We start from the raw sequence: 19,782 nt of genomic DNA, 5'->3' as shown, positions 1-19,782 counted from the left end.
AACATGACACCACAAGTGGAAAATTTCACACCTGACCTCATGTGACTGGTCACAGCCAAAACACAGACACACAACACACAGTTTACTCAGCACCCCAAGGGAAAAAATTCCTCCCAATCCCGTCAGCTGCACATGCCCAGATTCCCCTATGCAAGCAGCCCATGAAGGGTAATAAAATGGCACATGTGTAGGCCAATGGATTAACAGCAGTTTCCCCATGATGCCCTGCATGGGGCCAAGACCTATGTGCATTACTCACTTTTTTTTTTTTTTTTTTTTTTTTTTTTTTTTTGCTTATGCTGCTCTGTGGTGCAAAGATATTGTTAAAAATGTCAAAAAGGCCTACAGATATCCCTATAGATAACAGCAATAAGAAAGAGAGGAAGCATTTATGTTTATTGTAGCACAGAAAATCAAGCTGTAGGAGAAACTGGACAATGGTGTACTTACAGAAAAGTATGGTGTTGGAATGACCACCATATATGACCTGAAGAAACAGAAGTATAAACTATTGAAGTTCTATGCTGAAAGTGATGAACAGAAGTTAATGAAAAATAGAAAAACACTGCAAAAAGCTAAAAATGAAGATCTTGATCATGTATTGTAAGTGTAGATCTGTCAACATCGTAGTAAACACACTTAATGGTATGCTTATCATGAAACAAGCAAAGATCTATCAAGATGAACTGAAAATTGAAGGGAACTGTGAACATTCAATAGGCTGGTTGCAGAAATTTAAGAACAGACACAGCATTAAATTTTTAAAAATTTGTGGTGAGTATCTGCTGATCATGAAGGAATGGAGAAATTCATTGACAAGTTTGCCAAGGTAATCACTGATGAAAATCTGATGCCAGAACAAGTCTATAACACTGATGAAACATCACTGTTTTGGTATTATTGCCGGAGAGAGACACAGAGTACAGCAGATTAGACAGCCTCTACAGCAATTAAGGATGCCAAATACAGAATAACCGTGTTGGGATATGCTAATGCAGCAGGAATGTGTAAGTGTAACATACCATGGTAGTAGTGAGGATTGATCGAATTGTGTCCCCCACAGTCTATATATTAGAAGCTTAATTCCCACTGTAACTGTTGAGGGTGGGAAATCCTATTATGGTAATTGAAAGGAGGGGCTATGAAGAGGTGATTAGATTGTAGGACAATGCCGAAGGGAATGGATTAATAATGGTGGTCAGGCTTTAAAAGGAGAGCACATGAGACTCTCTCTCCCCCACCCCCCCTTCCTCTCTCTCTCCCCTCTGCCATGGGAGTCCCCTGCATTGCTGTAAAGCCACCACCAAACAAGACCCTCTCCAGATGTGTTCCTTGGACTTTGGACTTTCCAGCCTCCAAAATTGTAAGCAATAAATTTCATTTTCTTATAAATCACCCAGCTTTAGGTATTTATGTTATAAGCAACAGAAATGGACTAATACAGGTAGGCAAAAGCTTATATCCTTGCTGTTTACAAGGAGTGAATTTCTTAATAGCCCATTATTGTGGTAACAAAAAGTCATGGCTAACCAGGAACATCTTTTCTGACTGGTTTCACAAATATTTTTTTACCAGTGGCTTGTGCTCACTGCAGGAAACCTGTACTAGATGACAACTGCAAGATTTTGTTTTTCCTTGACAACTGTCCTGCTCATCCTCTAGCTAAAATTCTCATCAAAAATAATGTTTATGCTGTGTACTTTCCCCCAAATGTAACTTCAGTTATTCACCCATGTGACCTGGGTATCTATTCTTTTGACATAAGTGTTTATTTCAATAAACTTCCCTCTTAGTACTGCTTCTGCTGTATCACACAGGTTTTAGTATGACATATCTTTATTTTTACTAGTTTTTTTTTTTTTTAAAGATGACCAGTAAGAGGATCTTAACCCTTGGCTTGGTGTTGTCAGCACCACGCTCAGCCAGTGAGCCAACTGGCCATCCCTATATAGGATCCGAACCCATGGCCCTGGTGTTATCAGCACTGCACTCTCCCGAGTGAGCCACCAGGCTGGCCCCTATTTTTACTAGTTTTAAGAAATGTTTTGATTTCCTGTTTAATTTCTTCTTGGAACCGCACATCATTCAGGAGCATGTTTAATTTCTATTATTTGTATAGTTTGCAGAGTTTTGCTTGTTATTGATTTCTAGTTTTAATCCATTGTGGTCTGAAAAGATACTTGAAATGATTTCAACTTTTTAAAGTTTGTTGAGACTTGATTTGTGACCCAACATGTGGTCTATCCTGCAGAATGTTCCATGTGCTGATGAGAAGAATGTATATTCTGTAGTTGATGGATGACACATTTTGTAGATACCTGCCAGTTCCAATTGATCTAAAGTGTAGTTTAAATCCTTTGTTTCTCTGTTGATTTATTGCCTAGATAATCTGTCCAATGCTGAGAGGGATGTTTAGCTCCCCAATGATTATCATATTTGGCTCTATCTCTTTCTTTAGGGCTAATAGTGTTTGCTTTATACATCTGGGTGCTCTAGTTTTGAGTGTGTTTGTGTATTATATATATATATATATATATGTATATATATATGTATGTATTTATATGTTCATGATTGTTATGTCTTCTTTCTGGATAGATCTCTGTATCATTATATGATGGCCTTCTTTTTCTCTTTTTATGGTTTGTGGTTTAAAGTCTATTTTATTCAATATAAGAATAGCTATTCCTCTCATTTTCAGTTTGCATTTGTGTGATATGTCTTTTTCCATCCCTTCACTATTAGTCTGTGTGTGTCTTTACAGGGGAGGTGAGTCTTTTGAATATAACATATAGTTGGATTTAGTGTTTTAAACCAATCAGTCTGTGTCTTTTGAGTGGGGAATTTAATCTATTTACATTTAAGGTTGTTATTGAAAGATATTTTCTTACTCCTGGCATTTTATTGATTTTTATTTGGATGTCTTAAGTGTCTTTTGTTCCTTTCTTCCCCTTTTATTACTTGTCTTCAGTGTTTGTTGGCTTTTTGATATGGTAAGATATAGTTTCTCTTTCTCATTTGCATTTTTGTTCTACTTGTTGGTTTTGTTCTTTCTTGTTTATTCGTGGTAGTAATTACTGTTTTTCAGATTCCAGTTGCAGGACTCCCTGAAGATTTCTTGTAGGGATGGTCATGGGTGAACTCCTGCAGTTTTTGTTTGTCTGAGAAATACACTATCCTTCAGAAATAGTATAGTATTGGCTGGCAGTTTTTTTTTTTTTTAGTATTTTGCATATATCATCCTATTTTCTTCTGGCTTGTAGAATTTCTGGCTTGTTGAGAAGTCTTCTGTTAGTCTGATGGGGACTCCCTTATTGATGACCTGACACTTTTCTCTTGCTGTTTTTAAGATTCTCTCTTTGTCTTTGAGCTTTGCCAGTGTGACTATAATGTGTTTTGGAGAGATCCTTTTTGGATTGAATCTGCTTATGGACCTTTGAGTCTCCTGGATCTGAAGGTCCATGTCTCTCCCTATACCTGGGAAGTTTTCCATTATTATCTTGTTGAATTGGCTTTTAATGCCTTTTCCTTTTTCTTCCCCTTCTGAAACACTCATGATTTGGCTGTTTGATTAAGGTTGTCTGCTATCTCTCTTAGATGTTCTTTATTTTTAAAAATTATTTTATTTTATTTTGTCCACCTAGGTATTTTGAAAAGATTGTCTTCAAGATCAGAAATTCTTTCTTCTGCTTGCTGTAACCTGCTACTTAAGCTCTCTTTTTTATTTTTTTTTATTTTGTTGAATGAATCTTTCAGTTCTGGGATTTCTGGTACATTCCTTTTTTTTTTTTTCCATAGATTGGAAGATTTAATAAAGTTGTCAATTCTCCCAAAATTGATCTATAGATTTATTACAATCACAATCAATCTTTAAATGGGATTGTGTTTTTTTGCTTGAAGTTGACAAGTTGTTAGATGGAAAGTCAGAGATGCAGGAAGCAAAAACCCTTACAATGCTCCAGGGAAACATAAGGACTTTTAAAAAGTCCATTAACCCTTTAACCAACTTTTATGCTATTGTTTGCATGCATTTTTTTCTTTTTTAATTAATTATTATTAGTTTTTCTTACATTCTAAGATGTTGTTGCAGAGCAGTTAGGGAAGAGGGGGAGAAGGGAAGGCAGAGAAGGATAGGGTGGGAGAAGGAGGAAGGAAGTGGGGTGTGATTGAGGCCGATGACACCCTACTCATTCTGGCAGGGGAGTCCAGGGGTCTTCCAGTGGCAGCTTGGTCATCACTGGGCTGGATGTGTATGTCAGGGGGGTGTGGCTGAGGCTCTCAGCCCCTCACTGCCCCGGGTCAGTAGCCTGGGGCACTTATGGCGGTGGCTCAGTGGTTGTTGCTGGGCAGTGTGTGGACGTTGGAGGGATGTGGCTGAGGCCCTTTTCCCCCCACTGCCCTAGCTTGGGAGCCCAGGCGCTTCCACTGGTAGCTTGGTGGTCTTTGCTGGGCTGGGTCCGGGCACTGGGGGATTGTGGCTGAGGCCCTTGGCCCCCCACTGCCCCAGCTTGGGAGTCTGGGGTGCTTTTGGTGGCAGCTTGGTCACTGCTGGGCTCAGTGCAGATATTGGGGGGCATGGCTGAGGTCCTCAGCCCCCCATTGCCCCAGCTTGGGAGCCCAGGGTGCTTCCAGTCCTAGGTTTTGTAGGTGTTCTTTGGTGGTGTTAGACTTTTACTGGTTATTATCAGAACTTTATCTCTGATCTGTGGGTTTTTTGTTTTTTCTTTCAGTTCTGTTTTCGATTATTCGCTGTTCCCACCACTTAAACTCTGAACTGGTACTAATTTGTTGTCCTTTGCTTACTTTTTTTTTTTTTTTTTTTAATGGTAGTTTTCTTTTCTTTTTTTTTTTTTTTTTTTTTTAATTTTATTTTGTCGATATACATTGTAGCTGATTAATGCTCCCCATCACCAAAACCTCCCTCCCTTCTCCCTCCCCCCTCCCCCCCAACAATGTCCTTTCTGTTTGCTTGTTGTATCAACTTCAAGTAATTGTGGTTGTTATATCTTCTTCCCTCCCCCCCCCGATTTGTGTGTGTGTGTGTGTATGTGTGTGTGTGAATTTATATATTAATGTTTAGCTCCCTCCAATAAGTGAGAACATGTGGTATTTCTCTTTCTGTGCCTGACTTGTTTCACTTAATATAATTCTCTCAAGGTCCATCCATGTTGTTGCAAATGGCAGTATTTCATTCGTTTTTATAGCTGAGTAGTATTCCATTGTGTAGATGTACCACATTTTCCGTATCCACTCATCTGATGATGGGCATTTGGGCTGGTTCCAACTCTTGGCTATTGTAAAGAGTGCTGCGCTGAACATTGGGGAACAGGTATACCTTCGACTTGATGATTTCCATTCCTCTGGGTATATTCCCAACAGTGGGATGGCTGGGTCGTATGGTAGATCTATTTGCAATTGTTTAAGGAACCTCCATACCATTTTCCATAGAGGCTGCACCATTTTGCAGTCCCACCAACAATGTATGAGAGTTCCTTTTTCTCCGCAGCCTCGCCAGCATTTATCGTTCATAGTCTTTTGGATTTTAGCCATCCTAACTGGGGTTAGATGGTATCTCAATGTGGTTTTGATTTGCATTTCCCGGATGCTGAGTGATGTTGTTGAGCATTTTTTCATATGTCTGTTGGCCATTTGGATATCTTCCTTAGAGAAATGCCTACTTAGCTCTTTTGCCCATTTTTTAATTGGGTTGCTTGTTTTCTTCTTGTAAAGTTGTTTGAGTTCCTTATATATTCTGGATATTAATCCTTTGTCAGATGTATATTTTGCAAATATTTTCTCCCACTCTGTTGGTTGTCTTTTAACTCTTTTAATTGTTTCTTTTGCTGTGCAGAAGCTTTTTAGTTTGATATAATCCCATTTGTTTATTTTTCCTTTGGTTGCCCGTGCTTTTGGGGTCGTATTCATGAAGTCTGTGCCCAGTCCTATTTCCTGAAGTGTTTCCCCTATGTTTTCTTTAAGAAGTTTTATTGTCTCAGGGTGTATATTTAAATCCTTAATCCATTTTGAGTTGATTTTAGTATACGGTGAGAGGTATGGATCTAGTTTCATTCTCCTGCATATCGATATCCAGTTATCCCAACACCACTTGCTGAAGAGGCAGTCCCTTCCCCAGTGAATAGGCTTGGTGCCTTTGTCAAAGATCAGATGGCAGTAAGTGTGTGGGTTGATTTCTGGATTCTCTATTCTATTCCATTGGTCAGTGTGTCTGTTTTTATGCCAGTACCATACTGTTTTGGTTATTATAGCTTTGTAGTATAGCTTAAAGTCAGGTAGTGTTATGCCTCCAGCTTTATTTTTTTTGCTGAGCATTGCTTTGGCTATTCGTGGTCTTTTATTGTTCCATATAAATGTCTGAATAGTTTTTTCCATTTCTGAGAAAAATGTCTTTGGAATTTTGATGGGGATTGCATTGAATTTGTATATCACTTTGGGTAGTATGGACATTTTCACTATGTTGATTCTTCCAATCCAAGAGCATGGAATATCTTTCCATCTTCTTGTATCCTCTCTAATTTCTCTCAGCAGTGGTTTGTAGTTCTCATTATAGAGATTTTTCACCTCCTTGGTTAACTCAATTCCTAAGTATTTTATTTTTTTGGTGGCTATTGTAAATGGGCAGGCTTTCTTGATTTCTCCTTCTGCATGTTCACTATTGGAGAAAAGAAATGCTACTGATTTTTGTGTGTTGATTTTGTATCCTGCTACTGTGCTGAAATCATTTATCAATTCCAACAGTTTTTTTGTAGAGGTTTTAGGCTGTTCGATATATAGGATCATGTCATCTGCAAACAGGGACAGTTTGACTTCATCTTTTCCAATCTGGATGCCCTTTATTTCCTTCTCTTCTCTGATTGCTCTGGCTAGTACTTCCAACACTATGTTGAATAGGAGTGGTGAGAGTGGGCATCCTTGTCTAGTGCCTGTTCTTAAAGGAAAAGCTTTCAGCTTTTCCCCATTCAGGATGATATTGGCAGTGGGTTTGTCATATATGGCTTTAATTATGTTGAGATACTTTCCCTCTATACCTAACTTATAGAGGGTCTTTGTCATGAATGAGTGCTGAACTTTATCAAATGCTTTTTCAGCATCTATAGAGATGATCATATGGTCCTGGTGTTTGAGTTTATTAATATGGTGTATCACATTTATTGATTTGCGTATGTTGAACCAACCTTGCATCCCTGGGATGAATCCCACTTGATCATGATGAATAATTTTTCGTATGTGTTGCTGTATTCTGTTTGCTAGTATTTTAGTGAGGATTTTTGCATCTATATTCATCAAGGATATCGGCCTGTAGTTTTCTTTTTTGGTTATATCTTTACCTGGTTTTGGTATCAGGATGATGTTTGCTTCATAGAATGAGTTTGGGAGATTTGCGTCCGTTTCAATCTTTTGGAATAGTTTGTAAAGAATCGGTGTCAATTCCTCTTTGAATGTTTGGTAAAATTCTGCTGTGAATCCATCTGGTCCTGGGCTTTTCTTTGTTGGGAGCCTTCTGATAACAGCTTCAATCTCCTTTATTGTTATTGGTCTGTTCAAATTTTCTACGTCTTCACGGTTCAGTTTTGGGAGCTTGTGTGTGTCCAGAAATTTATCCATTTCCTCCAGATTTTCAAATTTGTTGGCGTATAGTTGTTTATAGTAGTCTCGAATGATTCCTTGTATTTCAGATGAATCAGTTGTAATATCGCCTTTTTCATTTCTAATTTTTGTTATTTGAGTCTTCTCTCTTCTTTTTTTTGTTAGCCATGCTAATGGTTTGTCAATTTTATTTATCTTTTCAAAAAACCAACTTTTTGATTCGTTGATCTTTTGAATTGTTTTTTGGTTTTCAATTTCATTCAGTTCTGCTCTGATCTTAATGATTTCTTTCCTTCTGCTAACTTTAGGATTGGATTGTTCTTGTTTTTCTAGTTCTTTAAGGTGAAGTGTTAGGTTGTTCACTTGCCATCTTTCCATTCTTCTGAAGTGAGCATTTAATGCAATAAATTTTCCCCTCAATACTGCTTTTGCAGTATCCCACAGGTTTTGGTATGATGTATCATTGTTTTCATTAGTTTCAATAAACTTTTTGATTTCCTGCTTGATTTCTTCTTGGACCCATATGTCATTAAGTAGAATGCTGTTTAATTTCCATGTGTTTGCATAGTTTCCAGAGTTTTGTTTGTTATTAATTTCTAGTTTTAATCCATTGTGGTCTGAGAAGATACATGGGATAATTCCAATTTTTTTGAATTTATTGAGACTTGATTTGTGACCTAATATGTGATCTATCCTGGAGAATGATCCATGTGCTGATGAGAAGAATGAATATTCTGAGGTTGTTGGGTGGAATGTTCTGTAGATATCTGCCAATTCCAATTGGTCTAGAGTCTTGTTTAGATCTTGTGTTTCTCTACTGATTCTTTGCCTAGATGATCTGTCTAATATTGACAGTGGAGTGTTCAGGTCCCCTGCTATTATGGTATTAGTGTCTATTTCCTTCTTTAGGTCTAATAGAGTTTGTTTTATAAATCTGGCTGCTCCAACATTGGGTGCGTACATATTTATGATTGTTATGTCTTCTTGATGGATCAGTCCTTTTATCATTAAGTAGTGTCCCTCATTGTCTCTTTTTATGGTTTTTAGTTTAAAGTCTATTTTGTCAGATATAAGAATAGCCACTCCTGCTCGTTTTTCTTTTCTGTTTGCATGGTAAATCTTTTTCCATCCTTTCACTCTTAGTCTGTGTGAATCTTTATGGGTGAGGTGGGTCTCTTGTAGGCAGCATATAGTTGGGTCCTGCTTTTTGATCCAGTCAGCCAGTCTGTGTCTTTTAATTGGGGAATTTAAGCCTTTAACATTAAGAGTTGTTATTGAAAGGTGTTGATTTATTCCTAGCATTTTATTGGTTGTTTGGTTGTCTTAGGTGTCTTTTGTTCCTTGCTTTCTGATTTACTGTTTGGTTTCTTTGTTTGTTGGTTCCTTAGGTTGTAGATAGTGTTTTTGTTAGCTTGTTTTCTCTTCATGAATGCCATTTTTATTGTACTAGCGGGTTTAGATTTTTCTTAGGTTTTTATGGCAGTGGTAGTTATTTTTCGGGAACCAAACCCAGTACTCCCTTGAGGATTTCTTGTAAGGGTGGTCTTGTGGTAGTGAACTCCCGCAGTTTTTGTTTGTCTGAGAAATATACTATTTGCCCCTCATTTCGGAAGGATAGCCTTGCAGGGTAGAGTATTCTTGGCTGGCAATCTTTGTCTTTTAGTATTTTGAAAATATCATCCCATTCCTTTCTAGCTTTTAGGGTTTGTGATGAGAAGTCTGATGTTAACCTGATTGGGGCTCCCTTATAGGTGATTTGACGCTTCTCTCTTGCAGCTTTTAAGATTCTCTCTTTGTCTCTGAGTTTTGCCAATTTGACTATGACATGTCTTGGAGAAGGCCTTTTTGGGTTGAATACGTTTGGAGATCGTTGAGCTTCCTGGATCTGAAGATTTGTGATTTTTCCTATACCTGGGAAGTTTTCTGCCACTATTTTGTTGAATATGTTTTCAATGGAATCTCCATTTTCCTCCCCTTCTGGAATACCCATGACTCGGATATTTGAGCGCTTGAGGTTGTCTGATATCTCTCTCAGATTTTCTTCCATGTCCTTGATTCTTTTTTCTTTCTTTTTGTCTGCTTGTGTTATTTCAAACAGCCCATCTTCAAGTTCAGAGGTTCTCTCTTCAACTTCGACAAGCCTGCTGGTTAAACTCTCCGTTGTGTTTTTTATTTCGCTGAATAATTTCTTCAGTTCAGCAAGTTCTGCTACATTTTTTTTCAGGACATTGATTTCCTTGTATATTTCCTCTTTCAGATCCTGTATACTTTTCCTCATTTCATCATGATGTCTAGCTGAGTTTTCTTGTATCTCATTCAGTTTCCTTAGAATTATCACTCGAAATTCCTTGTCAGTTATTTCAAGGGCTTCTTGTTCTATAGGATCTAGAGTATGAGATTTATTAACTTTTGGTGGTGTACTTTCTTGATTTTTTGTATTTCTGGTGTCTTTTTTTTGGTGTTTATTCATTGTGGCAGGGGGTTTCACAGTCCACCGGTTTGAGACTAATGACTAACTAGGATGTTGCTGTGGTTGCTAATTTGGTATGGCTCCCGCCGTGACTGCTCAGTTGGCCTCTAGTGTCTTGTGTGTGTGGTTGCCTCGGGTCTTGGGCTTCTCCGGGGATCCACCTTTCTGGTCATCTTGTACTCTGCTGGGCTGGTGGATCACGTACCACAGGGTGTGTGATCTCTGTTGAGCTTTCACTTTCTGTACAGGACTTCTCCCCGTTCCGTGTGCTCTGGCCCAGGCTGTTAGATTGTGCAGTGGCGACCCCACCGGGTGTGTGGTTTCTGTCTAGTCTCCCCCCTCTGTGCACACTGTGCTGGGCTGGGGCGTGTCTTCTGCACCCCTCGTCTATCAGCTGGGCCTTCAAGACCCTGCTCAGCACTGCCTCGCCCAGGAAGTCTATCAGGTTTCTGCTAGGCACAGACAACCAGTCTCTCTGGGTGCCTTTGTAGCACTGTGTAGATCTTTCTCGGGTCTTGTTCACCTTTGTATCCCCCCGGTATAAACCGAGTCTAGTGCCTGCCTGCAGCCTGCTCTCCGGCAGGTTCAAGCGGACCTGGGAACTCTCCTACCACACTATTCCCAACCAGAAATTCGTTAGGCTTTTTTCCAAACTGGTGGTCGCAGAGATGTTATCTGCCTCCCAGTAACAGGAAGTTTACCGGGGCCGGAGTCCAGGGTGTGGTGGAGTGACAGTCGGCCCGCCCGTACTTTCTAGCCCTCCCAACACTGGTCGGGACGCCCCACACCCCCAGCCCCGCCAGAGAACCGCGGAGGGAGTGGGAGAGGAGGCCGGCCCGCAGGGTCCGGAAAGCCCCGCTCCAGGCCAAGCAAATGGGCTCAGTGATGGCCGAGCAGGGCGGAGCTGCCCGCACCTGGGAAAATGGAGGCAGCACCGGGGCAGTGAGTGGCCTGGTGGTACAGGCGGGAGCCGCGTGGGCCAGGGATCACTCACAGTGCTGTGCCAGGTCGGGCGCTCGCTCTGTCTCTGGTTTGTTGCCTTCCGTGTTCTCGGCGCTGCCGCCTCGGGCTGTTCAGTCGCGGCGCCGCTCGGGCGCTCCCAGGAATCTTCTTTAATGCCGGCCTGAAACCTCGAATCCTGAATAGGGCAGCTGGCCGCCTTCAGTGCGGCCCCAGCCTCCGGGATCCTGGCTGCATCCACAGCAGCCCTGGCACCGTGTTCCCTGTTTCAAGACTCGCTTTTGCAGCTAAGAATCAGTTCTTTTCCTGCTCCACACTTCAAAGCTGTTGCCTGTAAATGAGGCAGCCTCTCCTGCCGGGGGCAAAGTGGCGTTGAGCCCCCACGACCGGCCAGCAGCAGCAGTCCTCCCTTAAGAGATGGCCAGAGGAAGGTCCACAAGTTTCCCGGCTGCCTGAGGCCCAGTGGCCACCTTTTCCACCTCAGCTACTCCGCGCCAGCCGCCGCAGCCGCTGCCATCTTGAACTTCTCCTTTGCTTACTTCTAAAATAGGGGAACTTCCTAAGGGAACCAGCACTTGAGCTTTGTGTTTGAGCTAAATTTCTGCTTTGCTGCTGGTTCTCTGGGAAAGCTTTTTATGCAGCTCAGGTTTTAATTGTTGACCTTATAAGCACTTCTGGGTCTTGTGAGGTCTGGTACACCTGGGTTGTGTGGATACTCTGGTCTGGGCCTGAGTCTTTTTAGCAAACTGTACCGCCTGCAATTCTATATTCCTGACCAGTCTCCACTGAGTGGTCCTGTGCTGATTGGAGGGCAGATCAGCTGTCCATGCTGTGCTATAATGTTCCCCCTGATGGGCACTTCTCCCCCACCACCTGCTCTCCAAATGCTTCCCGTGGGATGGGCCATGTGCTGGTCCCTTGTGATGACTCACCGGCCTCTGAGTGGCTCCTTTTTTCAGTTGTCTATGGCTCTTCACTCCTATGTGGGTCCATGGGAACCCTGTTAGTGGTCTTGCTGGCCTGGGAGCCACCAAGGTCCTCTTCTCCCCTACAGCCTCCAAACAACTTCATAGTAAGGGCACAGTTGCAGTTTTTGCCAGCTCTTGCTCCATGTGCTCGCTAGGGCCAGCCTTGAAGTGGATGGGGCTAGAAATGGTCAGAGCTGTCCTGTCTCTCATTGTGGCTTCTCCTGCCTTCATGAATTCCGTAGGTCTCTCCTCCTCTCCCCTTGAGCTCTAGTGGCCCCAGCTTGGCAATTGTTGCTTTTTAATAGTTATAAATTGGTTGATTGTAGGAGAAGGTGATGCTGGGTACTATCTATTCCACCATGTTGACCAGAAGTCTTTACATTCCTTTTAAAGGTATTAATCTCTTTGTAAATTTTCTCCCTTATATTCTGGATATTTTTTCTCATTTCATTGTGTTGTCTGAGTCTTCTTGTATCTCATTGAGTTTTCTCAAGATTGTTGCTTGGAATTCCTTTTTGGTCATTTCAAGGGTTTCCTGCTCTGAAGTCTAGTACTTGAGAATTACTGTATTCCTTTGTTGGTGTCATATATACATATATATGTAATTCTATATTCTATAGAATTAGTACATATATAGTGTTATATATATACTATATATATAGTATTTCTAGGTATCTACATTGATGTCTGGTCATCTGGTAGAGCAGTTACTTCTTTTATTACTCTGGAGGGGGCTTTGAGGAGAAAGACTTCCTCCTGTAGATGTGTTTTATATTGACCATTGAATAGGATGTTTTAGTATTGGTTCTCGGTGCACACAATAGTCTAGTCTCCCTATGGGTACTTTGGCTGTATTTAGTGTTGGAGTTGCATGTGAGTGCCTCCATGGCCTAGGCACTGGGGCACTTAATGATTCATTGCTCAGGTTAGTGACATTGCGTTGGTTCATCAAGAATGTGGTGAGCTCTTGAGTTCCTAGAAGAAATGCCTGGGTGCCCTGTCACTCTTTGGCTGGGGTGGGTAACCCTGGACAGGTTTGTTGGCACCCTGGTTTGTGTCCTGTGACCTTGATGGGTGCAGTGAGGTATCCTGGAGGTCCTCAATTTGAATGGGTGATGCTGGGTGTGGTTTCTCTTTCCTATAGGCAGAGGCTGTTCCTGGGTCCTTTCTTCCCTTGGTTGGGGAATGGGTTGGAAGTGATTGGGAATTTTCTTCTTTCCTTTATTTGGGTATCCTGGGTTTCTGCACTCTTAGAGGGTTCTATGTTTGTCTCTCCCTGGATCAAAGCAGTTGCATGGGCTATGTATATCCCTCCCACTCCCAGGTGTGCTGCCGCATGTGGCAGCACAATGGTTCCTGTGGATTGGGTCCCTGGTTCATGGGTCTACTCTCCCTCACCTCCTTCCCCAGGCTCCACTCGTGACTCTCATTTTGTCAATGCAGTGGAGTGCCTGGTGGACCACCTATATGGTGGTGGTGGCTGCTTCTGTGGTGCCAAACCACTCTTGTGGCAGCAGTGGCTGTAGTGTTGGCTGTGGCAGGCCACCTGCATGGATGTGGTGTCTGTAGCAGTTGTGAGGACTACCCACGGCTCTTGAGGTCCCTTGCATGTTTTTCCCATCTGTTGGCAGGGGCTGCCTGTGGCTGCTGAGATCCCCAGGTGCACTCTTGCCATCTGTCTGTCACCTTAAGGCTAAATTCAGAAAATGCCTCAACATTACAGTTAACCCACCTGCCCCCCAACATAGTGTATGGTGAGATCCTGTAGCCATTTGCTTTAAAACTGGGAATAAAAAAGAATGACTCCTATTGCTTCTATCATTGAACATTATTTTGGGACATTATAGCCAATAAAACAAACAAAAACCCAGAAAACAAAAGTAGTTTTACTCCTTTTCAACCTATATGACTTGTTTTTCTTGCTTTATTATATTGCCTAGAATTTCTAGTACTGAGTTGAATAAGAGTGTTGAGAGTGGACATTTTTGCCTATTCCCAAATGTAAAGGGATAGCATCAGGTCTTTCATCACTAAGTGTAATGTTAGTTGTAGGTTTTTTGTAGATGCTTCTTATCAAATTGAAGTAATTTGCCTCTGTTCCTAACTTGCTGAGAGTTTTTATCATGAATGGTGGTTGGACTTTGTCAAATACTTTTTCTCTGTCAGTTGATATAATCATGTTTTTTCTTTTTTAGCTTGTTCACATGGTGGATTACGTTGATTAATTTTCAGATGTTGAACTGGTCTTGCACACCTGGAATAAATCACATTAGTCATGATATATAATTCTTTTCATACATTCTTGGATTTGGTTTGCTAGTATTTTGTTGATTTTTATGTAAAAGTTAGAGATATTGGTTTGCAGCTTTCTTTTTTTTGTAACATCTTTGGTTTCAGTTATCAGGGTAATACTGGCCTCAATATGAGCTGGGAAGCGTTCTCTCCTTCTGCATTTTCTGGAAGAGATTGTGTTAAATTGGTGTTAATCTTTCTTTAAATATTGGTGTAATTCTACAATGAAACCATACAGACCTGGAGATTTCTTTTTCAGGAGCTTTAAGTTATGAATTCAATTTATTTAATGATATAGAGCTATTCAGATTATTTCACATTAGTTAAGTTTTGGTGGTTTGTAATTTTTGAGAAATTGGTCCATTTCTACAAATTTATGTGTAAAATTATTTGTAGTATTCCCTTTTATTTTCTTAATGATTGTAGAATCTGTAATGATATTCACTATTTCTCTCCTGCTGTTGGTAATTTGTGTCTTTTTTCACTTTTGCCTCATTATTAATCTCCACCTCCCAGAAACAGCTATTGGTTTCATTCATTTTCTCTATTTTTTTTTTTCCTTCTTATTTTCAACTTTATTGATTTCTGCCATGGTTCTGCTTTGGGTTTATTTTTCTTTTATTTTTCTAGGTTCTTGAGTAAAGGACTCAGATTATTGATTTGAGAACTTTCCTTGATTCTAATATAAGCATTTAGCACTTACAAATTTTTCTCAGTACTCTAACTGCATTTCATACGTATTGATATGTTGTATCATTGTCATTCATTTCTACATAGGTTTTAAAATTTCCTGGAAGACTTCCTCTTTGTCCCACTGAATTTATAAGCATGTTATTTAATTACCTGTTTAAGAGATTTTCCTGTTGTCTTTCTATTATTGATTCACATCTGATTGTATTATGGTTAAAGAACATATTGTATATGGTTTCAATTTTGTTAAATATGTTTTATGATTTAGGATACAGTTTGTCTTGGTGAATATTTCATAGTGCTTGAGAAAAAAGTATTATGTTGTTGGATGGTGTGTTCTGCATAGGCCAGTTAGATTTTATTGGTTGCTTGTGTCCTATCTACTTTTAAAGAAGAGAGAAAACTGGTGAAATTCATTCAGACTAAGAAATTTCTCAACTTATGGCCATAATACCAAAATCTGATGAAGATAAACAAAAATTAATGTCTACAAATTTCACTAATGAAAATTGTTTCAACAATTCTAAATATTAGAAATTGAATCTAGCAGTGTATCATATGAATAATACAATATAACTTTGGATGTTTTATTCTACAAAGTAGAATGGCCAAACTTCAGAAAATCTATAAACATAGTATATCAACATTTGTAGAAGAAAAAAACACATAACTATATAACAGATGCCAAAAAAAGCTCAATTAATTCAGGCATGAAAAAACTGCTTAAACATTTAGTTACAAAAAACAGTGGCCTATGGTGAAATCCTGTAGCCATTTACTTTAAGACTAAGAATGAGAAAGAATAACTGCTATTAGTTCTATTATTTAACATTGTTTTTAGAAATTCAAGTTAAGGAAATAAAAAAACACAAGTAATTTTAAAAATACACAAAAATTGTGAGAGGCAAAAATACATCTGTTTGTGGATTGCTATATTCCTATAAATCTCCAAAAACAAAACAAAACAAACAAACAAAAAAACACGTCAATGACAGAGTAAGAAAATTTGGTAAGGTGGCTAGATACTAGGTAAGGATACAAAAGTCATATTCTAGCATTGACCAATTAGAAATTGAAACTGAATTTGCAAAAATACAGGAGAGCTCAACATTGTATTATTTCTCCATATTACTGTATGTTACTATGGTTAACTTATTTTTGATGCTAATATTCCATTGTAAGATTATGCCAGAATTTATTCATCATCCTTTGAATAGCATTTGGGTTGGTTCTTTTTCCTTCCTTCCTCCCTTCTGTCTTCTTCCTTCATTCTTTCCCTCCCTTTTTATTATGATCCTTGTTCATACATGTTTTTTATATTCTCGTACATGTGTCCTTCTCCTGGTTTGTAATAATTTCTCTAGGTTATATACTTGGAGGTAATTGCTGGGTTATATCTACACAACTACTCAATTTCATAAAATAATGTCAATTTTTTTTCTCAAAATGGTCCCATCTATTTATATGCCTGACCACCAGTATATGAGTTCCCACTGATTCTTTCCATCATTTGATAATGCTGGAGATCTCATTTTAGCTAATTTGATGGGTTAAAAAATTGGTATATTATATGGTCTCAATTTTCATTTCCCTTAATAATAAAGAGGCTGAGCATATTTTCATATTTATTAGCTATGTGTATTTACTCTGAAGTGAAATGCCTGTGTGAGGCAGAGAATTACCAATATCCATGTGTTGTCCTAAATTTCCCACACTTAACAGTCATGTGTGGCCAAGTGATTGGGTTCTGGCTAGTGGGATGTGAGTGCAAGAGTTATACAAGTCTTTTTCAAGTCTGGCCATTGAAAACATTCCGTGCGATTCTCTGACCCTATCTTCCTATGCTGCATCAACTTTAGTGACCACATGATCTAGACAGCAAAATTACAAGAAGGGCAACTCAAACTGCTTTACTTTCCATAAAAAAGAAATGTCTCTTATTTGCTTTAGGGTAGAACATTTTGTGGTAAACAGTTTTTTGATTGTTCATTTTTAATTTCAGCCTCATTTTGATAGTTTTGTGAATTCAGAGTTCCAACCTGGATTTTTCTCCTGTTTTCCTTTATAGTTAATCAAAGACTGGAGGATAAACAAATATAGCACAATAACTTCAAACCATTCTTCATATTATATACACAGACCTATCAATGTAATCCAAAAGAAATGTAATCTGGAGTTAGCAATGAAAAACATACAAGTTTTCCTTCCCTCACTTGAAAAACTTTTAAACAACACAAATTTAGAATCTCCTCAGCACACACTCTCCTGTGACAAATGATTCAGACATAAATAGGATGCAAAGAAACTATATGCTAACATATGAATAAACTGTTAATGAAAAAACAGAGGCAGCCATGATTAAGATATATTATTACTGATAACTAGTTGTGCCCTAAGGGGCACTGTCAAAAGAGAAACTGCAGTGGAGAAAAGCTATATTATAGATACAAAATGAGAAAATAAACTGCAAGATCAACACGGTCAGGTTTAATACTGGAAAAATTACAGCCCTCCAAAATTTATCCCCATTTTAAGCTGTCATTTTTTCTCTCAAAACTTTGAAGATTTAATTCCACTGTTTCTGGTTTTCATTGTTGCTGATAATTCATTTTATTTTGTTAAATAAAAAAACTCCCTTAAGCTCCTTTTCCCTGGCTCTTTGCAAAATTTTCTTTACTTATGGTGTTACACAGGCCACCGAAAATGTCATATGTATAAACTTCTTTTTAATTATTGTTTGGGATGCTGTACTTTCAGGATAAAATAATTCATTTTTCTTATTTTTAAGAAAATCACAATTACTATCACCTCAAATAATGACCCTCTTTGTTCTTGTGGTTGGTTCCAAGGACTCTAATTAGATATACTGTACTGCATGTTAGACCTTTACATTTTATCCTGTACATCAGGGATTGGCAAATTATCTGACACTCTGTAAGAAATCAGATAGTAGGGCTGAGCCCGTGGCGCACTCGGGAGAGTGCGGCACTGGGAGCGCAGCAACGCTCCCGCCGCGGGTTCGGATCCTATATAGGAATGGCCAGTGCACTCACTGGCTGAGTGCCAGTCACGAAAAAGACAAAAAAAAAAAAAAAAAAAAAAAAAAAAGGAAATCAGATAGTAAATATTTTAAGCTTTGAGGGCCATGCAGTCTATGTCACTACTACTGAACTCTGCCATTTCAGCACAATAGCAGCCATTGGAATATACCCAGAGGAATGGAAATCATCAAGTCGAAGGTATACCTGTTCCCCAATGTTCATCGCAGCACTCTTTACAATAGCCAAGAGTTGGAACCAGCCCAAATGTCCATCATCAGATGAGTGGAAATGGAAAATGTGGTACATCTACACAATGGAATACTACTCAGCTATAAAAAAGAATGAAATTCTGCCATTTGCAACAACATGGATGGACCTTGAGAGAATTATATTAAGTGAAACAAGTCAGGCACAGAAAGAGAAATACCACATGTTCTCACTTATTGGTGGGAGCTAAAAATAAATAAATAAATTCACACACACACACACACACACACACACACACACAAAAACGGGGGGGAGAAGACATAACAACTACAATTCCTTGAAGTTGACACGACAAGCATACAGAAAGGACATTGCTGGGTGGGAGGGGGCAGAGGGAGGAGGGAGGGAGGTTTTGGTAATGGGTCACAATAATCAACTACATTGTATATCGACAAAAAAAAAAAAAAAAAGCAGCCATTGATATTGCAAATGAATGGATGTGGCTGTGTTTCCATAAAACTTCACAAAAACTGGCAAGTTGGATTTGACCTGTGGGCCATAGTTTGCCAACCCCTACCCTAAATCCCCTAACTTTTCTTGCATTTCCCTTCTACTTGTGTCTGTGTTGTACCCTGGTATATTTATTTGGATATACCTTCTAGCTCACTGGTTTTCTCACCTAGGTCGAATTGTTTTAATCTATCGAGATTTTTAAAAATTGAGTCTATTTTAACTTTCTTTTCTGGAAGTTTCTCTTTTCAAAATCTGTTCATTTCCCCAAAAAATCTTCCTTAAAAATACATTTTATAAATAGCTGTTCTACTTAAGTCCTGGGGAGGGTGAGGTGAGAGGTAGTGGGTCTATATTTGTTGTTCATTGTTTCTGCTTTCACTCATTGTGGTTTGCTCTCTTATATCATTCATCTTTGGTCATGAACTAATTTCTTGATCTTAATTGTGCTGATCCTGTTTCTGCCTACAGCCAGCCTGGGACCTTTAGTTTCTTGAAGACCTTTCTTCAACTTTCCCACCTCACCATCATCCCATGGCACATTTAACATGCTAACATGTCTCCAAGCATCTGACCTCAAGGAAGTCCCGTCATCCCGGTTGCTACTGCTCTGCTCCCAACTAATTTTGGGGTGGAAGATCCAAGATAACTCTCCTGCCTTTTTTGAGACTGGTAGTGCCTCAAAAAACTGGTCCCATGCAGGATATTTTTGTAAAACTGGAAATAAAAGTGGTAGGTCTCTAAATTTAATTCTAATCTGTTCTCAGTCAAAATCCTAATGGTGTTTAAGTTTATCCAACTTTTACAAATTAAAATGATTATAATTTTTTTTGCAGAGTGAACAGTTATGCAATTCAGAGGCTCAGTAACTAAATTGTGGTAGCATAACTAACAATTTGGAAGAAAAGGAAGCTGGCCCCTACCTACCTCATACCATATATAAAAATATCGTTAATACATCTGTAATTTTAGTGTAAAAAATAATATATCTGGATTTTAAGTGCAAAAAATAGGTAAGAATATTTTATCATCTTGATGTGAA

This window comes from Cynocephalus volans, chromosome 8 (genome assembly GCF_027409185.1).
Source record: "Cynocephalus volans isolate mCynVol1 chromosome 8, mCynVol1.pri, whole genome shotgun sequence".
Taxonomy (NCBI): Eukaryota; Metazoa; Chordata; class Mammalia; order Dermoptera; family Cynocephalidae; genus Cynocephalus; species Cynocephalus volans.
Note: the sequence above shows the minus strand (reverse complement) of the source record.